Below are 13974 nucleotides of genomic sequence, written 5' to 3'. Positions count from 1 at the left end.
TAATAGCGTTTTTTTTATAAGATGATATCCAAGGCCAACACAGATGGTGAAAGAGCCAGACAGAATAGGTATGTTTGGGTAGAGGAGAAGGTGAAACCCAAATGAGCTTATTAGCTTTCTAAGAGAGAAATTGTATAGATAGGGAAGGACAAAGGGCCAGTACTAACCCATTTGGTGCTGCAGATGATGGAAGTAACAGAGGAGTTGATACCTGAAGGAGCAGTTTGATAGGATGAGAACTAGCTTCGGACCTTGTCCTGAAGACCTGGGGTAGACATCGTCTGTAGGGATGAAAGGAAATCCAAGTCAAGTGCAGCTGAGAGATCACTGAGGGTGGTTAGGAGACTACAGGCCTTTAGATTTAAGGATCATCAAATATTTGTCCACTTAACGGCGTTACTGGGGAAAAAAAGCCTGAATGAACAGGGTCCAATAGGTGTTGTGAGGAATGTAAAGCCTGTGAGGCCCCCGAGGTTCATGGAGTGGCTTGAGGTTAAGTTATGGGTCTTCCAGAGGAAATTTGGGTCATAGATTTTCTTTCTTCATAGTGAGAGTGTGATGTTATGGCCTTACTCTGCCACCTTCATCCAATACTTCTCTCTGATATTTGATGTTAGGTGGCATTGACTTTGTGGTACTGTAAGCGAAAGGATCCTTAGCTGTTACTGGCTCAGTTTCTAGTCAAGGGAAGGTTATCGCACAGCTGTCCTGGCAAGAACCGCATACATACCAGCGGACCATGTAAGCTACATGTGTTCTCGTGTGTTGAATGTGATTATTGATACATGTAACCCTTTGTCATTCATCTTCAGTGAGCTCGATGCCAAACTTCTAGCCATGGGCGCAGTTATTCTCCAAGTTACTTGGAAGAGTTTGCTGGCAGTCTCTCATTACATAGCAAGAAGTTTTGTCCTGACGTGCCCGGTTATAAATCTCTAGATTGCGGTGTACGGTGTAAATCATCTCGTTAAATATAGATAATGATTCCCCATATTTAGGACGGTCTCGTGTTAAATCCGTTAATCATCGTCTAGTCATTAGGCGCTGCTGATGAGGGTGACATTTGTAATCACGGCTGTAATCACATGAAATCACCTTCATTGCCTGCTCCTCATTCAGCAAATGTGATCATTAATTTGGAAGATTTCCTCGCGTGGCTGGAAACCGGAGCGGACATCAGCTGGTTTGTTCGTTTGCTGCCGTCGGGGAACACTACTGGACCCTGAACTACAAACATGGCGACGTCCGTGGCCTAAATTTAGTGGTTAGTCTGGGTTCTGTATTTTTTGACACTGGCGACATTTCAAGTGATGACATTTTAAATGTGTCAACCTTTTGGTGTCGACATGCCTTTAGACATGCTGTTGAGCTTTTGACTGTCTATATTGTGATTGCCAACATAACGGCGACATACCTTTTGATCTCTAGCTTTGTACTTTATTATTCATGTAAAAACGGTCATCGTCGTTCATAGTGCTTTGTAAGGCGCCACAAATTCCAGGCGGGACAGTCTGCAAACACATCCCAGGGAGCGAATCGACACATTATAGACATTTAATTATCAGAATGTGGCTAAGACTGAAGGGAGGGGGGGGGGGGCAAATATAAGTAGAAGTGATACAAGCACCAATGGACAAGTGCAAGTTAAACGGAAAACAATAATCACAATGACCGCTATATATGAGGTAGACAAAGAAGGTGCGGATAAGAGTCATAGGGTTCAGAGGGCCCTGCTCGTCAGAGCTTACCATCTAGTAGGAGGGGGGAATTTAGACATGGCATGAGAAGCAAGGGCGGGAGGGAGATGTTGGAGAAGCGATCATGGAGGCTGGATATAAACGAGAGAGAATGCAATGGATTGGAGGTCGGTGGACTCTGTTAGGGCGAGGCCAGAAGTTCCATAGATAGGGACCACCCGGTTGCAAAAAAACAGTCCCTTTACATTCTTCTGGTTGTGCCGTTCATAGAAAAAGTAGCAAACTCCAATACTGCTGCCCGGGACAGTGCCAGTTGCTTGTGGTGAAGAAGACACGGACCTATCAGATTGTGCAAGTGGGCACTGTATATGATGGATCAGAGGCCTGGGTGAATGTGGGTATGACTGATTCTGTGCGGCTGGTTAGGGTCAGAGAAGTTTTTTTTATTATTATTTTAACTTCTGCAAGTCCGTGTGTCCCAGTGCTGCAGGGGAAAGCAATAGAAGAGACTGTAGCCAATCAGATCATTGGAAAGGTTACGGCAATATGAGATGCGGGATCTTATAGGAGGCAGCGTCCTGTCCCCTTATGTGACTGTGGGGCAGATTTATTAAGCTTGGTGAAGTGATAAAGTGGAAGTGGTAACACACCAGCCAATCAGCTCCTAACTGACATTTTTCAAACCCAGCCTGTGACATGGTAGTTAGGATCTGATTGGCTGGTCCTTTATCACCTTCCAGTTTATCACTTTACTGACCTTAAAAAATCTGCCCCTATATTACTGATGTGACACCTGTCATGGGATGAGTTCAGCATCCTGGTGGTCGGGATTACGAAGGTCATGTTGACCGATGCCGGAATCCCAACACCACTCCGGAGACCGGCGCCCGAACACCGACAGCTGAGATCCCCAAGGTAAGTATCGGGGGTTAGGGATAGGCACTGGGGGGGGAGTTTTAGCCCTAACCGACGATGTTGGGATGCCGGTGCTGGTCATGTGACCACCGGAATCCCGACCACCAGTATTTCATACCGAACCCCTTATTACTAAGCCCATAACTGCAGCCAGCCTATTCCCGTCTCTGTCACACTGACCCAGATAATGATCACTAGATATTTCCGTGTACTTAAATAATCAGAAATTAACAAAAATCCACAAGATCAGGGAGGTGGCAAGTTGATTGGCTGTTGACTTTTCAATGCCGTTACAACGGTAACTCGTCCCCTCACGTCTAATTGTATTGACCCCTTAATTTTGCGTGGCAAGGCTATTACAATGTTAGGAAGTGTTGGAACACATGGGGGAGGGGGGGGGTCATTGCTGTACAGGGGGCACGTGGCCATTTAATTACTGCAACAGGAGCTTCATTTTGCATCAGCTCAAAGATGGTGGTCTCTGGGTCTCCTCTTTTACAGGACGCATTGTGCACCTGTATAAAGGGCCTTATTCAGTCCCATTCATACACACCACTCAATTAAATGCATTTGTGCTGTGCTGGGACAGGGGTGTTGCACTGGGTGAGGGGTGCTGTGCTGGGGAAGGGGTGCTGTGCTGGGACAGGGGTGCTGTGCTGGGACAGGGGTGTTGCACTGGGTGAGGGGTGCTGTGTTGGATGAGGGTTGCTGTGATCTATGCTGGGTCAGGGGTGCTGTGCTGGGAGAGGGTGTTTTGCTGGCTTCTGTGATCTGAGTTGGGAGAGGTGTGCTGTGATCTATGCTGGGTCAGGGGTGCTGTGCTGGGTGAGGGGTGCTGTGATCTGTGCTGGCTGAGGGGTGCTGTGATCTATGCTGGGTCAGGGGTGCTGGGAGAGGGTGCTGTGGTCTGAGGTGAGAGAGGTATGCTGTGATCTGTGCTGGGAGAGGAGTGCTGTGCTGGGAGAGGGTGTTTTGCTGGGTTCTGTGATCTGTGCTGGGAGAGGAGTGCTGTGCTGGAAGGGGGTGTTTTGCTGGGTGCTGCCATCTGTGCTGAGAGGGGTGCTCTGCTGGGTGCTGTGATTTGTGTTGGGAGAGGGGCGTTGTGCTGTGAACTGTGCTGTGTCAGGGGTGCTGTGATCTGTGCTGGGTGAGGGGGTGCTGTGCTGGGAGAGGGGTGCTGTGGTCTGTGCTGGGTGAGGGGTGCTGTGATCTGTGCTGCGTGAGGGGTGTTGTGATCTGTGCTGGGTCAGGGGTGCTGTGCTGTGATCTGTGCTGGGTGAGGGGGTGCTGTGCTGGGAGAGGGGTGCTGTGATCTGTGCTGGGTGAGGGGTGCTGTTGGGAGAGGGGTGCTGTGATCTGTGCTGGGTGAGGGATTCTGTTGGGAAGGTGCTGTGATCTGTGCTGGGTCAGGGGTGCTGTGATTTGTGAGGGGTGCTGTGTTGGGAGAGAGGTGCTGTGCCTGGTGCTGTGATCTGTGCTGGGTCAGGGGATCTGTGCTGGGAAATGGGTGCTGTGCTGGGTGTGGGGTGCTGTGATCTGTGCGGGGTGCTGTGATCTGTGCTGGGTCAGGGGTGCTGTGGTCTGTGCTGGGTCAGGGGTTGTGTGCTGGGTGATGTGATCTGTGCTGGGTGATGTGATCTGTGCTGGGTCATGGGTTGTGTGCTGTGATCTGTGCTGGGAGGTGGGTGCTGTGATCTGTGCTGGGTGAGGGGTGCTGTGATCTGTGCTGGGTCAGGGGTGCTGTGCTGGTAGAGGGTTCTGTGCTGGGAGAGGAGTGCTGTGCTGGAAGGGGGTGTTTTGCTGGGTGCTGCGATCTGTGCTGAGTGAGGGGTGCTCTGCTGGGTGCTGTGATTTGTGTTGGGAGAGGGGTGTTGTGCTGTGAGCTGTGCTGGGTGAGGGGGTGCTGTGCTGGGAGAGGGGTGCTGTGATCTGTGCTGGGTGAGGGGTGCTGTGATCTGTGCTGGGTGAGGGGGTGCTGTGATCTGTGCTGGGTGATGTGATCTGTGCTGGGTCAGGGGTGTTGTGCTGGGTGCTGTGATCTGTGCTGGGTGAGGGGTGCTGTGATCTGTGCTGGGTGAGGGGGTGCTGTGCTGGGAGAGGGGTGCTGTGATCTGTGAGGGGTGCTGTGCTGGGTGCTGTGATCTCTGCTGGGTGAGGGGTGCTGTGATCTGTGCTGGGTGAGGGGGTGCTGTGCTGGGAGAGGGGTGCTGTGATCTGTGCTGGGTGAGGGGTGCTGTGCTGGGTGATGTGATCTGTGCTGGGTCAGGGGTGTTGTGCTGGGTGCTGTGATCTCTGCTGGGTGATGGGTGCTGTGCCTGGATCTGTGCTGGGAGATGGGTGCTGTACTGGGTGTGGGGTGCTGTGATCTGTGCTGGGTCAGGGGTTCTGTGCCGGGTGCTGTGCTGTAAGAGCAAGACAGCTGGAGGTGGGACGGGAGGTGCTGGGCCCAGGCAGAGGTGACTGGTCCCATTAGTATACGCCTGTATATATTGTATTGGCTGATATTTATAGATTGTTAATACTGTAACTCACACAGTGTGTATATTGCTATTCTTGTGGCTCCTGATTATCTCTATCTTTGTGTATCTATACCTCCAGTCCCGTTCTCCGGACAGCTGTCACCTTTGGCTGGACTGTAGGGGTGTTGGGAATAATGGCATTACACATGAGATTTCGGTGGAGGGGTAGTTAGTAAGGGAGGGCCTAGTGGCACTTCAGCCATACATACAGCCATAGGAAGGTAAGTGTGCAGAAGCCTCTCCTGTGTAACTCTAATCATCCCCAGCGCGCATCAGCGGTCGGTGTAGGATGTGAACGAGGTATCTGTAGCGCTTCAAGAGCCCTGACAGCGACGTGGATGGCTCAGGAGAGTGATCGGAGCCGCTGCAGCTCCGGTGAATTGTTCCTGTGCAGGAAGATGATATTGATTGTTCCAATTTAGCGCAGTGATGAGACAGTCCCCAGTCTCTGCAGTGATGAGCTGCTGCCGCAGTGTTAGAGTACCTCTCACTATGTCATCGGTGATCAGAGAGGAGCAGGTGCACTAATGGGGAACCATGAATAGTAATGTATCCTCAAGCAATCTCTGCAGGCATAGAGCAGGGTGTAACGTCTGGGGACTACCGGAGCCTGCTTCCCGGGGTGACTGCGACTGTCAGCTCCTAGATGGAAGCTGTAACTGCAATCTGTACAGCAGGAGTTCATCTGCGACGGGGAAAGTGGAGATAACCAAGGCCCAAATGTACTAAGCCTTAAAAAGTGATAGAGACGGATAAAGAGTGATAAATGACCAGCCAATCAGCTTCCTGCCATGTCACAGGCTGTGCTTGCAAAATGACAGTTAGGAGCTGATTGGCTGCTACTTTATCACTTTTTATCCATCTCCACTTTATCACTTTTTAATACATTAGGGCCAATATTCCAAAAGGCCAATCATTGGGTTGTTTAGCTGCGCTCCTCACAGTGACTATAGAGAGTTCCTATTCTCCCTCCCATGGATGGGTGTGGCCTAGTAGAGAGTAGGTGTGGCTTTGTGAGGATGTGGGTGTGGTTTGCCATTAGAAGGCAGGGCTTATTTTATCCCAAGTTAGCTTTTAAAACGTTAGAGCTGTATGGGAGGAGGCAGCTGGTGATCTCATCCGGGTCGGTGACATGGGGAGAGATGTATCAAGCTAAAGAGAAGTGAGGCTGTTGCCCACAGCAACCAATCAGATTTTAGCTATCATTTTACAGCATGTACTTTAGAAGTTTGGATGCATCTCCCCCATACTCGCAGAGTAGCAGAAAACTTCCAGGATTAGGGTATTGTACTGGTGTGGGGAAGGTATTCTGGGCACACAGGCTCCTCAGTATCAATTCCGCTTGTTTAAGTGCCTCAGCCTACCTGGCTGAGGTTGCTGACCCTGTGCCTCCCTCTATGGCCCCAGTTCCAGCAGGATAACTCGCCATGTCACACAGCGCACATCACCTAATGCTGGCACAACCAACATGACAATGAGGTCGGTGCACAGCAATGGCCGACACAGTCACCTGATCACAGTTCAACCTCCCAACATTCTGGCTGTGGCCTTGTGGGGCAAAATTGGCACGGCCATGCGTCACGCTCCTTTTTCTCTTTGTGCTAGGGGCTTGTCCAACACTCCCCATACTGCTGGGCCACCCAACAGCATCTCTGATGGGTCTGAATGTTGCGGTGAGAGAGTGGCCTCCGACTCTGTGGCCCCCCCAGTTGCAGCAGCGGGACAGTGACCAAAACTTAGGACTTTCCTATTCAAATGTGTGAGGCTGAAAGTTATGCAGTAGAGCACCTTTGGTGAAAGGTATGCAATGGAGCACCTGTGGTGAAAGGTACACATTGGAGCACCTGTGGTGAAAGGTACACATTGGAGCACCTGTGGTGAAAGGTACACATTGGAGCACCTGTGGTGAAAGGTATGCAATGGAGCACCTGTGGTGAAAGGTACGCAATGGAGCGCCTGTGGTGAAAGGTACACATTGGAGCACCTGTGGTGAAAGGTTCGCAATGGAGCACCTGTGGTGAAAGGTACACATTGGAGCAACTGTGGTGAAAGGTACACATTGGAGCACCTGTGGTGAAAGGTATGCAATGGAGCACCTGTGGTGAAAGATACACATTGGAGCACCTGTGGTGAAAGGTACACATTGGAGCACCTGTGGTGAAAGGTACGCATTGGAGCACCTGTGGTGAAAGGTACGCAATGGAGCGCCTGTGGTGAAAGGTACGCAATGGAGCACCTGTGGTGAAAGGTACGCAATGGAGCACCTGTGGTGAAAGGTACGCAATGGAGCACCTGTGGTGAAAGGTACGCAATGGAGCACCTGTGGTGAAAGGTACGCAATGGAGCACCTGTGGTGAAAGGTACACATTGGAGCACCTGTAGTGAAAGGTACGCATTGGAGCACCTGTGGTGAAAGGTACGCAATGGAGCGCCTGTGGTGAAAGGTACGCAATGGAGCGCCTGTGGTGAAAGGTACGCAATGGAGCACCTGTGGTGAAAGGTACGCAATGGAGCACCTGTATGCAATGGAGCGCCTGTGGTGAAAGCTACGCAATGGAGCGCCTGTGGTGAAAGGTACGCAATGGAGCGCCTGTGGTGAAAGGTACGCATTGGAGCGCCTGTGGTGAAAGGTATGCAATGGAGCACCTGTGGTAAAAGGTATGCAATGGAGCACCTGTGGTGAAAGGTACACATTGGAGCACCTGTGGTGAAAGGTACGCAATGGAGCGCCTGTGGTGAAAGGTACGCATTGGAGCGCCTGTGGTGAAAGGTACGCAATGGAGCACCTGTGGTGAAAGGTATGCAATGGAGCACCTGTGGTGAAAGGTTCGCAATGGAGCACCTGTGGTGAAAGGTACACATTGGAGCACCTGTGGTGAAAGGTACGCAATGGAGCACCTGTGGTGAAAGGTACACATTGGAGCACCTGTGGTGAAAGGTACACATTGGAGCACCTGTGGTGAAAGGTACGCAATGGAGCGCCTGTGGTGAAAGGTACACATTGGAGCACCTGTGGTGAAAGGTTCGCAATGGAGCACCTGTGGTGAAAGGTACGCAATGGGGCGCCTGTGGTGAAAGGTACACATTGGAGCACCTGTGGTGAAAGGTACACATTGGAGCACCTGTGGTGAAAGGTACACATTGGAGCACCTGTGGTGAAAGGTACGCATTGGAGCACCTGTGGTGAAAGGTACGCAATGGAGCGCCTGTGGTGAAAGGTACGCAATGGAGCACCTGTGGTGAAAGGTACGCAATGGAGCACCTGTATGCAATGGAGCGCCTGTGGTGAAAGGTACGCAATGGAGCGCCTGTGGTGAAAGGTACGCATTGGAGCGCCTGTGGTGAAAGGTATGCAATGGAGCACCTGTGGTGAAAGGTACGCAATGGAGCACCTGTGGTGAAAGGTTCGCAATGGAGCACCTGTGGTGAAAGGTACACATTGGAGCACCTGTGGTGAAAGGTACGCAATGGAGCACCTGTGGTGAAAGGTACACATTGGAGCACCTGTGGTGAAAGGTACGCAATGGGGCGCCTGTGGTGAAAGGTACACATTGGAGCACCTGTGGTGAAAGGTACACATTGGAGCACCTGTGGTGAAAGGTACACATTGGAGCACCTGTGGTGAAAGGTACGCATTGGAGCACCTGTGGTGAAAGGTACGCAATGGAGCGCCTGTGGTGAAAGGTACGCAATGGAGCACCTGTGGTGAAAGGTACGCAATGGAGCACCTGTATGCAATGGAGCGCCTGTGGTGAAAGGTACGCAATGGAGCGCCTGTGGTGAAAGGTACGCATTGGAGCGCCTGTGGTGAAAGGTATGCAATGGAGCACCTGCGGTGAAAGGTACGCAATGGAGCGCCTGTGGTGAAAGGTACGCATTGGAGCGCCTGTGGTGAAAGGTACGCAATGGAGCACCTGTGGTGAAAGGTACGCAATGGAGCACCTGTATGCAATGGAGCGCCTATGGTGAAAGGTACGCAATGGAGCGCCTGTGGTGAAAGGTACGCATTGGAGCGCCTGTGGTGAAAGGTATGCAATGGAGCACCTGTGGTGAAAGGTACGCAATGGAGCACCTGTGGTGAAAGGTACGCATTGGAGCGCCTGTGGTGAAAGGTATGCAATGGAGCATCTGTGGTGAAAGGTACGCAATGGAGCACCTGTATGCAATGGAGCGCCTGTGGTGAAAGGTACGCAATGGAGCGCCTGTGGTGAAAGGTACGCAATGGAACACCTGTATGCAATAGAGCACCTGTGGTGAAAGGTACGCATTGGAGCACCTGTGGTGAAAGGTACGCATTGGAGCACCTGTGGTGAAAGGTACGCATTGGAGCACCTGTGGTGAAAGGTACGCAATGGAGCACCTGTATGCAGTGGAGCGCCTGTGATGAAAGGTACGCAATGGAGCGCCTGTGGTGAAAGGTACGCAATGGAGCACCTGTATGCAGTGGAGCGCCTGTGATGAAAGGTACGCAATAGAGCACCTGTGGTGAAAGGTACGCAATGGAGCGCCTGTGGTGAAAGGTACGCAATGGAGCACCTGTATGCAGTGGAGCGCCTGTGATGAAAGGTACGCAATGGAGCGCCTGTGGTGAAAGGTACGCAATGGAGCGCCTGTGACGAAAGGTACGCAATGGAGCACCTGTGGTGCAATGGAGCAGCTGTGGGATGTGTTGGTACATGAGCATCACAGCACAAAGTGTAGCCGACATGTCTGCAGTAACTGCGTGATGCCGTCATGTCGACAGGGGTTAGAGTCTCCATGAAATGTTCTCGGTGCCTTGTAACTGTGCCACACAATTCAGGCTGTTCTGGGGCAAAGGTGGGTCCTCCTAACTTGTGCTAGAAATGGGTGCCCATTAAAGTGCCCACTGAATGTAGAACAGGCCGCCATTGCTAAATTCAATGTATGTTGTTCATCCCACCCTGAGTGAACTGGGGCAGATTCAATACATGTGATGACATTAGTCTTTCTCCTTGTAAAACAGAAAATAATAATTCTCTCCACAGGAGGGCAGCATTGTACAATAATATATTATCCTGTATTACACTACAAAGTTGAAACCATTCAGCCTATGAATGTTTTGTATATTACTGAGTGACAACCACAGTTTCTTCATAAATGTCACCCAAGACAGCAGCGCTGCAGCAATCTAACCACTATGCCAACCATGCTGTCACAGTGGTGAAGTGAGTTTTTACATATTATTTCTTTAGCTTTTTGTTGTGTTTATTATTTCTATTACTACCAATGACAGAATAATTTATTTTTTATTTGGGGGGGCAGGGGTGGGGGGGGGGGCAGGGGTGGGGGGGGGGGCGCAGGGGTGATTTCCATCCATGTAAAAAGTTACAATAATTTATTAGATGCACTATATGACTATGGTATTTACAGAAGGCTGCATTGCTGGGCAGTGTAATATACAGGCGATAACTGGATGTCTTTACTTGGAACTAAGGGAGTCATTCCTTGTTGATCGCTAGATGCCGTTGTTCGCTGCGTAGCGTTCAGTGATAAAAATGTCTAATCTGCGCATGTGTATTCTCCGCAATGCGCACGCGCATCATACGGGTACGAAGTGCTTTGTGGTTTTGCACAGGTTCTAGCGACGATTCCAATCGCACAGCCGAACGCAAGGAGATTGACAGGAAGAGGGAGTTTCTGGGTGTCAACTGACCGTTTTCTGTGAGTGTTTGGAAAAACGCAGGCGTGGCCGGGCGTTTGCTGGGCGGGTGTCTGACGTCATTACCGCGTCACTCGTCGCAGCAATCATCGCACAGGATAAGTAACTACAGGGCTGGTTTTGTTTTGCACAAAATGTGTTTGCAGGCGCTCTGCTGCACAGGCGTTCACACTCCTGCAAAGCGAAAAATACACTCCCCCGTGGGCGGCGACTATGCGTTTGCACGGCTGCTAAATACTGCTAGCGAGCGATCAACTTGGAATGACCCCCTAAGGGCCTAATTCAGATCTGATTGCAGCAGCAAATTTGTTAGCAGTTGGGCAAAACCATGCGCACTGCAGGGGGGCAGATGTAACATGTGCAGAGAGAGTTAGATTTGGGTGGGGTGTGTTCAAACTGAAATCTAAATTGCAGTGTAAAAATAAAGCAGCCAGTATTTACCCTGCACAGAAACAATATAACCCACCCAAATCTAACCCTCTCTGCACATGTTATATCTGCCCCACCTGCACTGCACATGGTTTTGCCCATTAGCTAACAAATCTGCTGCTACGATCAGGTCTAAATTACCCCCTAAATGTCTTCCCCATGCTTCCTTTCACTCTGCAGGACCGGGTCTTAGGGTTGTCATACTGAATAGGTAATGAGTGACTGACAGTCTTGTAAACTTGCTTTGTAGAGAAGCGCTGCATGAAGTGGTAGGGCTAGATGCATCATCGCTTGGAAAGTGATAAAATGGAGAGTGATAAAGTACCAGCCAATCAGCTGCCAACTGCCATGTCACAGGCTGTGTCTGAAAAATGGCAGTTACTGTAGGAGATGATTGGCTGGTAGTTTATCACTCTGAATTTTATCACTTTCCAAGCGATGATGCATACAGCCTACAGACTCATACACAGGGATGAGGTCAGTGATGTCACAGTAGCTCCGCTGACTGCAATCTCAGCTTTGTGTCCTGCACCTGATACCATCAGGTAACTGTGATGGAGATAATACATTACTTGGCTGTTACTGTACATTATAAGACTATCCCTAACAGTCTTTCAGGAGTAGGAAATAAGTGGGGGCACAAAATAAAGTCCCGACTTTTCAGCCTGCGGGGACTATGGGGACCTGATTCTGATTTGGAAGTAAAGCAAAAAAAGCAAGTAACTTTTGTATCTGGAACAAACCATGTTGCACGGCAAGGGGAGCAGATACGTTTATATTTTTCTGTGTAGGGTAAATACTGGCTGCTTTTGCATGTAGCCCACAAATGTTAGACAGCTTTATTTTTACACTACAATTTAGATTTCAGTTTGGGCACACACATCCCACCCAAATCTAACTCTCTCTGCACATGTTACATCTGCTTTACCTACAGTGCAGCACGGTGTTACTTAGGTGCAGTTACTTGCTTTTTTTGTGTGCTTTACTTCCAAATCAGAATCAGGCTCTAAAGATACACCATTACAAATATGAAAATGTAAAGGGCCAGCAGCCCCAAAACGTGAGATCCTGTTTGGCGATAATTTCAATTTCTACCCCATAAAAGGGAAACTCAGGACAATACCCAGTATAGGTTCCCATACTAATTCGAGTATCTAGTTTTGTGCTTCCCTGTGCAGTGTCCGTACCTGATCCTAGTTCTCCTGTGCCTCCTGCCTATTCCTGTACCAGAGTTCCCGTTCGGCCCTAATCCAGCATGACAACTTTGTGACTCTTTGCGCTCGCCCCGCTGCCGGTAAATCATTCTGAATCCGTTCAAACAATAATTGTTTCAGCCAATCGTTTAGTTGGGTGGTTTGCACGATTACTCGGCAGTGTATGGCCAGCATCAGTCCCACAGGTTTGTCCTCTTTCTAGACAGTAAGAGCAGCAGTGATATTTCCATGTTATGCTACAGTATAACAAATGCAGATGCCAAAATATTAAAGTGAAGTGTCCTAATGAAACTAAAGGGTCCTACACAGTGGTAGATAATACTGCACGATATGAAAGTTCTCGTTCATTAATTAATGAGAACTCGTTCATATCGTGCAGAGTGTAGGCACCAACGCGCTCGTTAATCGTTGGTGCCCCATCGCTTATGCATGCAGGCCAATATGGACGAGATTGTCCATATTAGCGTGCAGTGCTATGGAGCCGGGTGATGGGGGGAGTGAAGAAACTTCACTCCCCCCGTCACCTCCCCCCCCCCCCCCGCCGCCGGGTCGCCCATCGGCCGTATCCGCCGTCGGGCAGCTCGGCGGCGGATCTGCCAGTGTGTAGGGCCCTTAACAGTGTGGTATATTATGTCTACTTTAAGAAAGTCAACATGATCTGAATGGTAACATTCAGAATGTTGAGATGTAATTTTGACATTGTGCATTTCGATAGTCTGCACATTGACATAACATTTTTCTGACCCTAACCTAGAGGTTCCCAAACACTGTCCTCAAGGCACCCCAACAGTCCAGGTTTTAAGTTTATCCAAGCTTGGCCACAGGTGACATAATCAGCACCTCTGTCAATTTGATTTAGCCATCTGTGCTGAGCCATGGATATACCTAAAATCTGGACCGTTGGGGTGCCTTGAGGACCGCATTTGAGAACCTCTGTCCTAACCCTAAGTCTAACAGCAGCCTAACCCTAGACCTAAACCTAACTATCAGCAGCCTAACCCTAGACCTAAGCCTAATAGCAGCGTAACCCTAGACCAAAGCCTAACCCTAACAGCAGCCTAACCCCAGACATAAGCCTAACTATAACAGCAGCCTAACCCTAGACATAAGCCTAACTATAACAGCAGCCTATCCCTAGACATAAGCCTAACTATAACAGCAGCCTAACCCCAGACACAAGCCTAACTATAACAGCAGCCTAACCCCAGACATAAGCCTAACTATAACAGCAGCCTAACCCTAGACCTAAACCTAACTATAACAGCAGCCTAGACCTAAACCTAACCCTAACAGCAGCCTAACTCTAGACCTACACCTAACTCTAACAGCAGCCTATCCCTAGACCTAAACCTAATAGCAGCCTAACCCTGACCAAAGCCTAATCCTAACAGCAGCATAACCAGAGAATTAAACCTAATAGCAGCCTAACACTAGACCAAAGCCTAAGCAGCCAAACCCCAGACATAAGCCTAACTCTACCAGCAGCCTAACCCTAGACCTAACTCTAACAACAGCCTAAC

Source organism: Pseudophryne corroboree, chromosome 1, assembly GCF_028390025.1.
Source record: "Pseudophryne corroboree isolate aPseCor3 chromosome 1, aPseCor3.hap2, whole genome shotgun sequence".
NCBI lineage: Eukaryota > Metazoa > Chordata > Amphibia > Anura > Myobatrachidae > Pseudophryne > Pseudophryne corroboree.
Note: the sequence above shows the minus strand (reverse complement) of the source record.